Genomic DNA, 15,043 nt, shown 5'->3' on the forward strand with positions numbered 1-15,043 from the left:
CAGTTATATATATATATATATATATATATATATATATAGGGGGTACTAGATGACCTTTAAAGATCATTTTCAACCCAATCTTAAATAATACTCATTGAGTTCAGGGATTTTTTGGAAATATAATTTTAATTAGCAGCTACATTTGTAATTTGATACTGTAAAATTGGTCTCTCGTATTTTGGTACAGAATAAGTAATTAATGATTCATCTGTTCTTACAGCTAGCCAATTTATATTTTATGTTGCCAGCTGGTTTATGATATGTCAGAGAGACAGAGAAAGGTATCATGGGTGTACTATATGAAAAATACAGGTTTTATCTACTGTTACATAGAAACAAACTAATCAGAAATTGAAATTATGACCTTACATTACTGAAGATATTATGAAAACTGCATGTTCTGAAAATTATGAGAAACAGATAGCTTGTAAGCAGAAAAGACAAAATTATTTCCACAAATGAGTAGAGAGTTCTGTAACTGGAATTGGAGTATTAAGTTACTCACCAGTGATATTTTTACTGGCCCCCTTAACTGGATCGTCAATGTCATATGTTGGAGGTACTTATATTACTGAGTGTTCTCTTTAATTTTATCATTTTTACCGTGTCAGCTTTTATTATCATTAACAACTAGCCTCACAGGCTCAATTGTGTCCCAGCAGGACTTCAGATTATTCCTCAAATTACAGCAATTTGTCAAAATGTCAATGTTCTTTAACCTCTAACCCTAGGTTACCTACAGAGGCTGCAGAGCCTGGATTTCGCGTGCCACAGATTCAATTTATATTGTGTGTAAACAATTACAGGGCCTCACAAACAAACAAAAGGTAGCCAAAGTCAAAACTAAAGGTCAGGGTCTAGCTTGTCATGAATCCATTCTAATTGCATTTTTTTTCCAAATGGAATATAGGCAATGCAATAGCATTGGCTCTCGGCCATAAAATGTAGAGGTGAGTTAGGCTCTTGTTATGGCAGAACCTTTACTGGTGGTGGCAGGAACAGATTTTTGAAGAATTGCTGTGGCAACAAGTATGTCTCATTATTTGTAAAAGTTTTCAGGGGTTTTGATGGCATTGTAAGAGAGAAACAAGCAAAACAATCTCGAAGCTGAAAGATTCTAGTTCAGGAACACCCAAAGCTGGGGAAGGGGAGAGAAGAGAGTGACTGTTCATCCTCTGGTAGCTGAGTGAGCCCTCAGTGCTGGGGAATGTGGCACTGGGTGGTCTGAAAGTGCTGAGCCAGCCCTGCTGCCTGTGCTGGCCAGAGCTGTCTTACAGCACCCAGCAGTGCTGATGTTTGCCCACAGCAATGAGCTGGGGGACAACTCAGCTGCACAGTGGGGGCTGGGGCAAATCTGCCATAGTCACAAAATGTGTGAGAGATGTTGGAGTGTCAGAGAGAGAATTAGATGGTTAAATGCAATGTAGAATTGCAATTTTTTGGTTCTCTTTTTATTCCTTTGTTATTATTTCACCTGTTGTTGAAATATGTTGACCTGCTTGTTTTTCCTTGAGCTTTTCCTGTAACAGTGTGATATTATAGAATATATAGTTTACTGTGCTTCCTCTGAAATGATACTATATAAAATCTGTAGTCTATTCATGTGTTTTCTGGTGAATTTGAAAAGCTCCCATTATTAGCACAAATAAAAGATAAATTTTCCTGGTTTACTATAGATTAATTGAACAATTAAGAAGCCACTCTTAATTACTGTCCCAAGGAGTTAGAGAAATTACACTTCTCAGAGTGTTACTGAGGAAATTTTTAGATTAAATTTCTTTAAATAGAACTATACAAATTGCATACTGCCAGATGTTTCTGGCATATCATATTTGAAAGAATTTTTTGATCATATAGCTGCATGTTAAAATTTGTGAAAGTGCTTGACTGGTATGAGGATGAGATTTATGGTTAGATACTAAACAGTCCTTAGCTTTATGCTGAAATACACTTGGATACATGTAGTCAAATTCATAGGATGACACTTCATGGAAATGGATACATTTACCATGTTGTTCCCATTTCTGCACTGAGTTTCTGAAATGAAGAAATTACCCTGAAAACTCAAGCCAGGCTTAGAGTATCTCTTGCATGCATCCATTTAGCCTAACGGAAAATGCAACTGTATTTCCTTTTTGTTATGTTTTTGACACTGTGTTAATGTGGGTTAGCTTTGATGGAGGGGGTGTGCAGCAGTATTATCTGGTAAGGAAGAATCATTTTACAGGGAGATAGGATTATTTAAAAGCTTATGCAAGTCAACAGTGTTTATAGGCTAAGCAAAGCAATGACAACTAAAAATCAGTGGCATTTAGCTATGGGATAATCAGAACAAGTCAGGATCATGAGCAGTGTCAGCAATCAGTGAGGCAGGTTATGAGGTGAGAATGGCAGTGGGGGTGTTGATGGAGGAATTCTGTAACTAAAGAGATTACATAAATGGCAGTGGGTTTGAGGAACAGCCTATAGTCATTAGCATATGTAATTTCATCTCCTCTGGAGGTTCTCAAAAGCTGTTTGGATGCAATCCCAAGTAGTGTGCTTTTGGGGACCCTGCCTGAGTTGGGAGGTTAGACCAGGTGACCTCCAGTGCTCCCTTCCAACCTTAACCATTCTGTGACTGTAATTTTGTGATTATGGTAGACACCTATACTTCAAGGTGTTTATGCCCTCCCACCCCATAAGATACGCCAACCCCCTCTCTTACAGCCTGCACTCATGGCATGAGGGATTAAAGGATACACCTCCTGGTGTATCAAGTTTTTTTCTCTGAAAAACTTTAATGTCTCTACAAAAGGTCAGTTTTTTGCTGCTGGGGTCTGCAGTGTTTATCCTCTTCTGCTGTGCCCACCATGTTGACTTTTGAATTTGCCTTTATTCCTGCCAAACTGCCATAACCACAGCTCACTTCCCTGCTTTCCCAGACTACTCATTTGTTTTACTGCTTCTGTTCTGTCCTCAGATACCTGGTCATTGTGCCCTCAGGTACTGTGTCTCATAGATGCCTTCTTCATGCCTCCCCAGGTAGTTACTCTGTGAAGCTTAGAGACATCATTCTCTTTTCTTTGATATATAATTGTCTTAAGCATACTGTTATTTCATTACATTTCCCATGGTTTGGTCTTTGCCTTGTGCTGGCTCAGCAGTTCATTAGTGGAAATTAGTTCATTCTCTTAGACTACAGATGTGCTAAAGCCTAGCATTTATGCTTGCTCAGCAACTGTGTTAATCCCTGTCTAGCTGTAAGTAAGGTTAAATATAATTTTGCAGAGTTCAGCAAAAAGTTGTACTATTAAGTGGCCACACCCCTTCTTTTTTTGTTTAAGTGATTAGTGAGGCACTGGGTCTTGGCTTTGCTTAGCAGATCTTTCTTCTCCAACAGCAGGTTATTGGCCTCTGGTGAGGGCTCCTGTTTTCCCCTTTGCCAGGTTGAATTTTCTCTTATGCACTGTTGCATGCAATTGTGGTTCCAGATCCTGTTCAGGTGACTGTTTTTCTGTTACATAAAGTAATTGTCAGTGTAAAAACTTGAAATTGACCTCAGGTTTGGCTCAAAAATTTCAGATTTCCTGGCCATGTTGAGCATCTCCATCACAAAGACACGGATGTGTTCATTTTGCTCAGGATAATTTCTGGTTCTACAAGTAATACATTTGGGTTAATGCTTGGGGCAATTTAAGCAGGAAGTATGGTAAATGTTCATACCCAGTTTTTTGGGTTTTTTTCCTCTTGAACTAAGGGGAATGATACTGTAGTTCCCATATGACTTAGCAGCACACAATTATATAGTAAGGTAGGACTATCTTCCATTTTTTTTCAGGGAATTATGCTCAGTGTCACCAACTATTTGGGCTATATTCCTGCTCAGGGTCTTATCTCAGCAAGCATGGCTCCTTTGTGACCTTACTTGAGATCTCTGAGCTCTGCAATGAATGATTGAACATTGTTATTTAGTGTTCCTGGGTGCTGGTTCTAGGGAGCTCCCTCGAGTGGGAGGTTTCCACACTGGGTAGTCAAAGCACTTTACCTTACATTTCCAAATTCTCCGCTTGTTTTCACTGCAGCACTTAATTTGTAGGTGCTTAGTCCTTCATTAGGTTGCAAAATAAATTAATAGCTTTCCAATTGTACTTTCCCTTGTAAGTTTTCCTTTAATTTAATTTGTGCTTACTATGTCTCGAGCCAAAAAAAAAATTATTTCATTTGATGTTTGTGCTTCCATTCCTTTCAGCTGATTCCTACAGGAGTCTTCTCAGTAATTGTTTACTTTAGAATTCTCAAATTCCAATGTCAGATCACCTCTGCAATTTGTTCTGTTTTTCTGAATTTTGATTGCTGCTGTTGGTATGAAGGTGGCCAGAAGTGGAACAGAACCTTTAAGTGCATTTGCTGTTTACTGCAATGTAGTATAGGATTTCATACTACTCAAAATTCTGGGTTTAATGTGTCTTGTGAACCTTTAATGTCATTCAGAACCATCTTTCTTTCTACATTTCTGCATACAAATTACTTTTTTTTCTCACATCATTGAGTGCTTATATGTTTGTTTCCTGTGGATTGGTGTTTTTTCTCCCCATTTTAAATAGCTTGATTTTATTTTTAGCTTTTGTTTTACCAGCTAAGTATTATTTCAGAAATCTCAGCTGTACAGCAGGTGCAGCATTTGTTATTGTACATCTGATGCTAAAGTAGTTTAAATATTTGGATGATCTGGGGGAAAGGCTAATAGCAAAATCATTGTTTATATTGACACAGCTAGGTTTTTTTTCCTCTCTCTTGAGGCTGTTTTAGCAATATTGCAGTAAATATCATGTACAAGAAAAAAAATCTAGCACTGTATCCTTTTCTAGAACAGCTTTTTGTTTTGCTTTTCTGTTTGCCTCTGTGGTCAAGGATGGCCAGGATCTGCAGGTGCTTCAGATGGCTGGATTTTCATGTCACCTTAGTTATTGGAGAGCACAGAAATATGCAGCTACTCTTTGTAGTGTACGGCAATGCTGGAGAAAAAGATGTTTGTATTATACCTATCTGAATTAATTAATTACACTGGTGAAAGGAAAGAGTCAAGTTGAATGCCCTGTCAGATGCCATGTCATTATTCTGCAGTCCTGTGAATAACATAGTCTTTTGGGCTAAGTCCCTTTCAAACTGACATCTTTGTATGACTGTGTTTAGAATTCAAAACCAGTAATAAATGATCCTGTTGATTTTATTTCATAGACTTGCCATGGGCAGGAATTGTTCCTGAATTAATGTTACCTGAAATATTTTGAGGTCTGAATTAGCAAAATGTTATGCAAACCTGTGGTTTGCATTTTAATGTGTGTGTGAATATAATCTGCTAGTTTGATTTGATTTTTATTTTTTTCTTCTGCCTGAAAAAATAATAGAATCATATAATGTTAAGGGGTTGGAATGGGCCTTAGAGATCATAATCCCAACCCCTCCTGCCATGGGCAGGGACACATCCCACTAGACCAGGCTGCTCAAGGCCTTATCCAGCCCGGCCTTCAACACTGCCAGGGACAGGCCAGTAACAGTCTCCCTGGGAAACCTGTTCCAATGCTTAACCACCCTCACAGTAAAAAATTTCTTTGTAATATCTGAACTGAATTTCTCCTCTTTCAATTTGTACCCTTTTCAATTGCAACAAATTGCACCTGAAATTACTCCTTGTCCTTTCACTATAGCTCCTAACAAATACTTTCTAGCTGTTACAAATTCTCAGTCAGCTTCTGATATTTTATGATATTTCCTCACTTGATTTTGTGTGGAAAGTTTGTTTCTTTGTATTTGCTTTGATCTCTTTCCCCTGTGTCTTCTATTTTTTCTGTTGAAGTTGTTCAAGCTCCATCACTCAAGATTTCTGTATCTTATTGGCTTAATCTTTTAAGAATGCTGTCTTAGAAACTGTTTTCCTTTCTCTGTGGTTTGACTGTGTAGTAGCCTGACCACCCAGATGCCACATTGGGGTACTGCTGAAATGTATGTTTTGGTCCATTGGTATTCAGGAAGGAGGAATATGACCCTTAGCATGGGTTTGAAACTGTTCTCACTTGCTTTTCTCCCTCTCTTCCTAGTTCCTATCTTGGATAAATATGCAAACAAATATGTCTACACAGTGTAAAGAAGTTCTGACAGTGCCTGTATCCATGCTATAAATTCCTTTATCAGGACCCTTTCGGATCTGTGTTCTCAGCAACATTTCTTTGGATTGTCCAGTGCCCTCAAGTGACAACTTTATAATTATTTTGCATGTATATATGTGTAGGTTCTTATTTCATTTCTTTCCAGGCTTTTCAGTCTCAGCAGGCTTTATCTCCCACTCCAGAGCCTGACATCTACAGAAGTTATTTGGGATGTGGGTCATCTTGTCTTAGGGTATGAAGTTAGTTTTGTAATTGCAGCCTTGCCAGGCTGTGCAGTGGTAGATCTTGTCTGGAGAGCACTTCTGGCAGGGTGCTGGGTGACTTGCTGGGGAGGCAGCACACAGCTCTGTCCTCAAGCTCCACGCTGTGACAGCACAATCAGCAGCCTCTGGTGCCGTGTGCTCTGATGCCTGTGATCTGTTCATTATGAACAGCCACTGAAACATTTCCCTCATGATTTCCAGCCCTTTCCAGCAGAACTTTAACCATCCTTCTTTGGATCTACTTCACAAATTCATAATTTTTTAGTAGCGTGGGTAGATTTTCTGCTTTCTGTGAGCAAGAAAGGGTGTAACATAAAAAAATGTTACTTTGAATAAACTATATGCAGCATGATTTTAAAGTCTTCAATGTAGAGACATAAATTTAAAGAGCTTTTCTCTCCTGCACAGCAGGAGAACATTGTAGTGAGCTCTACTGAAGTTGTAGGGTAATTCGGAGAGAGGATGGTGTCATAGGGTGTGCCTTTAGAGAGAAAGTGACCTATTCACACCAGACAGCAGTAACAAAGTATATGCTGTCTCATACATTAGGTATGAGGCAATATGCAAGTGATGCTGTATTTGAGTTAATTAATACCTGTATAAAGTATTTCTAGAACTAAAGTAAATTAGCAAAACTAGTATTAGGCTTTCTCCAGTATGCAGTGCAGTGATACCAAACCTAACATAATATTTCTTGTTTGGAATATATTTATATTTGTATTAGCATTTCAATTTGAGAAACTTGGGAGCAGAGTAACCTCTATTAAAAGTTAGAGGCCTTGGAAACTTTTGTTTCAACACTTGTCCCCAAGCCTACTTTCTTCCTCAGGTTCTGTATTCCTTTGTCCACCAGGGTCCCTGGCTCACTTGGCACAGTGACAGGTTCTGTCACTGAGAGGTTTTCTATTTTCTATGTGAAACTCATCTTGAACCATTCTCCTTTGCAGTGGAGTAAATAATATGCCTTGTGTTTTAGAGGACACAGAAGCTTGTTTTAGAAACAGATGAGCTTTAGCTAGGAGCAGCGTCTCATAAGTATCAGCATTGCCCAAGGGTCCTGCATCAGTCTCCATGTGATGATTGCAATAGAGAAGACAGTGTTTATGCTCTTGTAATTTTTGGTTTAAATAGGCAAGGCAGTGGAAGACGGAAAAAGAATAATGAAGATAAATGATGTGGCTAAAGCCTCACAGATGGCATTAGTGCTTGGTCTTTATTCTTCATCCTGTGCTTTTCCCTTACACCACTCTTCCCATTCCTGCTGCAGTCATTGAATAGGCTTAACCTCCAAACTAGTAAATTCTGGGAAAAATTCCAGCATGTCCTTTTGGCATCTTGTCTGTTCCTTCTGCTTTTCCTTCCCCTATGATTTTGCAGCCTCGCTTTCTATCTCTTGCTAAACCTAGATCCCACTGAAATCTGTTAAGAGTATTCTGAAATTTGCCAAATTAAAGCTTGCCTCTAGAGTGTGCAGAACTCACTCCTGGAATTTGTTCATGCTCTTGTTACCTGCTTCCTTGAGTTCACTAGCTGATAGGTTGCAGGATTTTTTTAGATGTGATTTTAAACCACAGAAGGACCAGGCAAAGGTGCAGTTGCTGTTTGTGGCAGAGCTCCAGCTCTTTGGCTGCAGGTAGGGAACTGTTTATGTTTCCAAATTCTTCCTTTTTCATAGAAAACACCTGAAAGCAGTGCCCAGTGCAGGTTGCCAGACTGGATTAACATTTCACTGTGGAGCACAGAGAGGGCTGTGGTGTGCAGCTGCTGTGGTAGGATGGGGAAACCTCCATTGCAGCCAGAATGAAGCAGTGGCCCCAGAGAGGAGCAGAGGGGCATCCTGGTGGCACAGAACTGTCATAGCTCAGGGAATCTGTTTTGCTTCAGGCAGCCTTCTTGCTAGCTCCTTATGTCCAAATATCCTGACTGCACTCTCTCAGGTCATAAAAATCATTAAATCAGGCCCAGAGCTCTTCATATTGTTGAGTTTCAGCACTCACAGCACATCAGCACATCACAGAAAAAATAAGAGCAAAACCGTTGGCTGCTCTGTGAGAAACTGTGAGTGTGGTGTGTATTCAGCTCATCCCATGCTCTGGCTTTCTGCAAACCTTCAAGTGGCTCTGACTCAGCCCAGGATCCTTATGCAACGCTCACCTGAACAGAGAGAGTGAAAGACATTGACAGAAATTGGCTTCTGTAATTTAAATTACTCAATGATAACTTTTAATTGCTTGCTTTCCAGAATCACCAGCTGCTGGGAGGCATTAGTTTTACTCTGTGTCTGGAGTAGGTAGGCTAAAAATAAATTACTTCTTCTAGGCAGGTGTTATTTTTAGATGTAACGCAGCAAAAGGTAGTGTGTTGCAGAAATTTCCCCTTTTTGAGTAATGGTATATTTTTTCAATTGTGATAGCAGCCATTAGTTTTTTTAAAATTTTGGGCTGCATCATAATTTTAAATAAATATTAAATGTGACTGAAGACTGTAGCAAAATATGAATTAAATGCTGTAAATATAAAGATTCTAAATGATTACTTATGAAGTGTTAAAAGAAGCAAAATCAATTTTTACTTGAGAGCTGTGATTGATATGATTTTTCTTTTATTGCTTTTTATGTTAGCTTTTGGCAGTATCTATTTGCTTTTGTTTAGCTGTCAGAAACAATCAAAAAAGGAACTGCATAGTAGCAAATATAATGTATATTGTATTGGCTATTAAACAAATACAAAAAGGACTTCAGAAGGACTTGAGAAGGAAAACTACACAAACTCAAGGGAGTGAATTTGCTGTTTATACCTGGCTGAAAGCTCCGAGTCCTTCACTGTCAAGCTGAGTAGAGCTAGAGGAAGACTAGGGCAATAGCTTTTCATCACATTTTTATTCCTTGCTACTTTGTCCTTTTAAATCAAAGTATTTTGAACAGAAGTATGACTGTACTGTATAATCTTATTTTTGTGGACATTATGAATAAACAAATGAACAGCAAAAATAATTTGCCAGTGGCCTAACTGGAGAAGTCAGTAGCAGGGCATTTTGAATCTCTGTATATATGTTAAAGGGAGACAATATCTCTCTTACAAGCATCTTTTGTTTGTAAGCAAATTCAGATTCAATGAGCTGTGATTGTCAAGGGTTGGCTAAATATTTTATTGTATTTTTTCTGTGGTTGACTAATTGTATGTGTTACCTTATTTTATTTGCAGAAACTTGGCACTGTTTTGCAGTTTGCTGATACTAGGATATGGTAGCAAATATTTGATAGCAAATGCTATCAAATCTCTTAAAACCTTCCTCTGATGTCACAAACATTAAGTTAAGGTAATATTTAATATAGTCTGCTATATAGTCGGCAAAATTTGTACAACTTCTAAGGTTTGATTTTTTTTTTTACCATCACATTCTTTAAATCTCGTTCTTTACAAATAATTAAAATTTTGTGCCAATTGAAAATTGTTTCATTTCATTTAAAGCCACTGTTAGACAAAAAAAAAAAATTTAAGTATTCCACTACTATTTTTCTTCAATTGCAGTTCAAGCTTAATTATTCTAATTCAGATGGAGCGATGAATTTGGGGCTATAATGGAGTAATTCAGAAGTAAAATGGAGACTTGGAGTACCTGATGATGTTCTATTTCAGATATTAAGAGTTTTAATTATTAAAGGTTGTGCTCTTAGTGTCTGCCAAAGCTAAACAGAGGCTCTTCAGGAAAAATGTTTAAGAGAAGAATAGAAATGTTCTGCAGGAACAAAACAGGATGGCCATATTCGACAGGTGTTTATAAACAGGATTACACAGTAACCTTCAAGACAAACTGCCTTCTAATGCCTTATTCCTCCCTCTCTTGTGCTGCAGAGCTTCTTGCTGGAAATGCGATGAGCAAACGTGATTCAGCCAAAGATTTGTTCTTCCATTCCTTACTGTTAGACTACACTATTTCCAATCCTTACATTCTCAGTTCCATTTGTATCATAAATAGTTTTTGATTCCTTCCTCGGGGTACTGGCTGCCTCTGGCTACCATTTCTGGCTTTTTTTTTTTTTGTTTTGTTTTTTCATTGGTTGGTTGACTGGTTTTTTGGTTTTCACTTCTACCTCACCCCTTCCCTCTTCTCTGACTCTTCTGCCCAAAACTTTGACAAAGGGAAATGTAGGTTTATTCCTCTTTTTAAATATTTTCTTTCCCTGTCCTATGAGATTTTTCTCCTCCTGGCACAGACCCATTTTTGTTTGTTTTGCTCCTTTTACCTCTTCTTTTACTGACACCCCCAGTCTGTATTGGCATCTGTGTCATGCCTGCTCTTGCCTTTTACTTTCCTCCTTGACCTGCTGGCCAGTTCTCCTCTTTGTATGTCTAAGCTTGTTTTATTCTTGTTATGCAGTTATTTTTCAACCTCTCGAATCCAGTTTATTGCTTCTCTGCACAGTCTCTAATGACCTTCTTTTGAAGAAACTCTAAACCAGGACTCCATCCTTGTTACTGACTGTTTACCTAAATGTCACTGCTGATCTATATGTAGCTCTTCTATTTTATAATTTACTTATAAATTCTTTAAGATAGGACACACTTTTATTTTTCTGTTTGTGCTGTATTCAGCTCAATTAGAGGTTTATGAGTTGGATTGTGAACTATTATGAAAGTCCAAATAACTGATACACTTTTGATTAAAGCTTCCTTCCTCACCACCTTCTCCCCGGGTATTTGACCAGATCAAATTATGTAGGTTATAGGTGGGATTGATAATAAGTAGCATTTTAAAATGGCACAGCTAGTTATCTGTAAATGTTGGCTCACAAATTTGCATTGTGATACAAATTTAGAGCAGAGTTTTGCTAATCTTTCTCATGTGAACTGACCTGCTTAAGTCAGTGGAGTGCTAATATTTGCCACACAGTAAGGATTTGGCTCATAATCTTAGGGAAGGCATTAGCATGCACACTGGGAATATTGTCTAGGGTTTTTGTTAAAGGCTTCCTCCTCATTCCGTTCCTCCTTATGATATTGTTTTTAACTTAAAAATAAGAAGAACAAGGTAAGTATGATTTGACCCAAAAGTGATGCCTCAGGAAGTTGTCCATAAACCTCTCTAATGGTGAGTGGAGAAAATTATCTCTGGGTGGGAGTTGCAATTTTGACTTCACTAAAAAATGTCTACTTAGTTCCTAGGAAAAATGAAAAGACCTCTGACTGCTTAAATTACACCTAAAAAAATAACCAGTGTAGGCTCTAAATAACAGACCATAGAAATTGTAACATTTGAGCTGATTGAGGACAAATAAAGGACAGTTATTGGTGAGTTTACATGAAGATCAGGAACAAGAAAGCCAGAATTCTCTCAACCACCTTGGTCACATAAATGTAGAGGTATTTACAAAGAAAATGGTTCCATTAGGTTTTTTTACAGACTGTCAGTGAGACTATTTTGAGATTGTACTCATCATTTGTATAATGTATTATCTATTTCTTTTCAATAATAAGTTTTTCCATATGATTCTCTTTCTCAGAAAGGACAGAACACATGTTCATTTCACATGTAAATGTGAAAATTTGTTAATTTTCTGCTGAAATGAACTGCTGCCTTTTTTCATGTTCATTTTCACATTTACATTTGAAGATAGAAGTTGCTCCTATGCATTTTTACTCAAATGTGCTGCTTGATTTTTAGAATCAAATACCCTGCAGGGTGACATTCCTTTCAGTTTCAGGAGTCATTACAGTAATAGGAGGAGGCTTCTCAGTGTTACCTTCACAAGGGAATCCACGCTCTGTAATATATCAGGGGCAAAAGGAAGGCTAAGGAGAACCTCCATTCCATACTGGATGCAGGGGGAAACAATTGTGACAAAGAACGAGGAAATAAATGAAGTACTTAATGCCTTCTTTGCCACAGACTTTAACAGTAAGGCCAATTGTTCTTGGGTACCCAGTCCCTTGAGCTGAAAGACAAGGATGGGAGCAGAATGAAGCCCCCATAATCCAAGGGGAAATAATCAGTGACCTGCTACACCACTGAGACACACACAAATCTATGGGCTGGATGGGATCCAGCTGAGGGGACTGAGGGAACTGGTGAGATGCTCACTGAGGCATCTTCCATCCTTTACCAGCAGCCCTGGGGAACAGGGAGGAGCGGGTCCCAGTGACTGGAGGTCAGCAGATGTGAAGCCCATCTATCAGATGGGCTGGAAGGAGGGTCCAGGGAACTAGAGGCCTGTCAGCCTGACCTCAGTGCCAAGGAAGGTCATGGAGCAGATTGTCCTGAGCAACATCAGGCAGCACGTACAAGACAGTCAGGGGATCACACCCAGCCAGCCCAGGTTCATGAAAGGCAGATCCTGCTTGGCCCAGTTCATCTCATTCTCTGGTGAAGTGACCTTCTTGGTGGGTGAGGGAAAGGCTGTGGATGTTGCCTACATGACCTTTAGTAAAGCCTTTGACAGTTTGCCACAACATTCTCCTGGAGAAACTGGCAGCTCTTTGCTTGGATGGATATGTTCTTTGCTGGTTAAAAACTGGCTGGATGGCTGAGCCCAGGGAGTGGTGGTAAATGGAGTTATAGCTAGGTGGCAGCTGGTCTCCAGTGGGGTTTTTGATTTTCTGGAGGGCAGGAAGGCTTTCCAAAGGGATCTGGACAGACAGTAAGGCCAGGCAGTTTGCACAGATGCTGAAGGTAGGTGCCTTCTTGACCCAGACTGGTGTAACTGTTGTTAAACACTTGAGAGTAAACTGGTTGTTTGTTGTACTATTTGCCAAGGCATAGTTAGATTTTGTGTGCAGTGCTCATGGGCCATTTTGCCCTTGGAAAAACAAGTCCAAGGTAAGAACATAAAGTGTCAGGGAAAGGCAAAATAAACCAGCTCCATCACATAGATTAGAACTATTTTGTCCAAACTAAATATCAGCATTTGCAAAGCTTCCTTCCTCTTTTCTGAAGAGGGTAGGGCAGATACTGGAGACTTGTGGGTACCACCACAGTAGTGACTGATGCTCTCCATGCAGAAATAACATTTCTAGTATTGTAAAATGTGTTCTCTACAGGTGCAAGTACAGAGTAACTTCTCTTATTTTCCCACCTGCTCAAATGTGAAGGTTTTACAATATTTACTTGTTAGTCAGGAGATGGTTCTGTTTTATTTTGCTGTATTACTGAGAAAAAGAAGAAGGTAATTCTGTTGCTATTCTTCTTTCCCTACCAGCCTTGCTTAGTCCTGAAATTCGATGTTTATCCCTGAGCAGGTTTTTATGTAGTCCTATACTTTTTTCAAAGTCACATGCCAGTTTATAGGAATGACAGGGTACTTGAATTTTCCTTCAAAAACTATATGTCCTAATTGATTAGAAAGAAAGAAAACAAACACAAAAAAAAAGATAAAAATTGATCTGGTGTTACACAAAATACTGTAGTGATATTGACAACTGAATTGGACTTTCTATCTTCAATTCCAGGGCCTAAAGAACAAGATTCTCTCTCCTTTATTTGTTTTGTGGTTGTGGACTCCCTTATCATGCTGTAGGTGGTTTTGGTATACAGCCATTTGTTTTCTGTTCAAATATTTAAACTTCAGTGGTGCTTACCTTTTCTGAATACATACTTTCTGCAGCAAACAGTTTGTGGTTTCTTGAATAGATACCAAAATCTAGAGGAAACTGTTTGTCTCTGTTCAGTTGAAAAAAAAATTGCTGTAATAGAAACCATTAAGCATTTGGAATGAAGAGAAAGCTTTCTTTTATAATGCAAGTGAGTAATTTTCCTCTTTTACTTATTTTCATACTTTTGAATGCATGTATTTCAACACTGCTTTTCCAAGGTGATGGGATAATGAACTGAAAGAGTAGCAGGTTTAAGAAAACCAATGACCTGCAAACATTCCCTTTGTCCAGCTTTTCTTTCCTGCACAGGGAAGCCAGAGAGGTTTTAAAATACTTCATAATTTTACATTTATCTACCAAACTGGGGGTAATAAAGATGAATAACAGTTATATTATCTTACGTCCTCTGAATGGTTGCCTTGCCTGTGTTGAATGCTTTAGCACAGGCAGATATTTGGCAATTTCGGTACTATTTATAGAGGCTGACATTGAACGACTGTTGCTTTTGCTGCAGATGACAGCGAGACTAGCACAAAACCGTGCCCGCATGTTCGTGTGCAGTACGTGTCGATGCAAACGCGTTTCATCGCCTTGAAGTTTTCTTCTCCCTCATCCCCCTCCCTCCGCTCTTCTCCTTGCCCATCTCCCGGCAGAAGAGCTGAAATAATTACCTGCAGTGTCATTTTTCACTTTGCTCCATGCAGATGCGGTGCGGTTGGGCCGCGGGCGGGGAGGGGCCAGCGCTGATGCGGCACGGGCGTGTGACAGCGGCGCGGCCCGGCCCGGCCCGCTCCCCTCAGCGCGGCTCGGCTCGGCTCCCCTCAGCTCCGCTCCCCTCGGCTCCGCTCCCCTCAGCGCGGCTCGGCGCCGCTCCCCTCAGCTCCGCTCCCCTCAGCGGGGCTCGGCTCCGCTCGGCTCGGCTCCGCTCCCCTCCCCTCAGCTCCGCTCCCCTCAGCGCGGCTCGGCTCGGCTTCCCTCAGCTCCGCTCCCCTCAGCGCGGCTCGGCGCCGCTCCCCTCAGCTCCGCTCCCCTCAGCTCCTTC

General features: G+C 39.7%; 1 protein-coding gene and 1 long non-coding RNA gene across 8 annotated transcripts in view; one reads left to right on the forward strand and one right to left on the reverse strand.

Moving 5' to 3' along the window:
* PPP2R2C (protein phosphatase 2 regulatory subunit Bgamma) overlaps positions 1-15,043 on the forward strand; it is a 190,717-nt gene that overhangs the window by 41,261 nt on the left and 134,413 nt on the right. The gene's annotated exons all lie outside the window — the stretch shown is intronic.
* On the reverse strand, positions 901-14,812 carry LOC140683906 (uncharacterized). Its single transcript, XR_012055524.1, has 2 exons — positions 14,673-14,812; positions 901-8,566 (listed from the first exon to the last, which is right to left on the reverse strand). It is a non-coding gene; the product is annotated as an uncharacterized lncRNA (long non-coding RNA).

The sequence above is a fragment of the Taeniopygia guttata genome, chromosome 4, assembly GCF_048771995.1.
Source record: "Taeniopygia guttata chromosome 4, bTaeGut7.mat, whole genome shotgun sequence".
In the NCBI taxonomy this organism is placed as follows: domain Eukaryota; kingdom Metazoa; phylum Chordata; class Aves; order Passeriformes; family Estrildidae; genus Taeniopygia; species Taeniopygia guttata.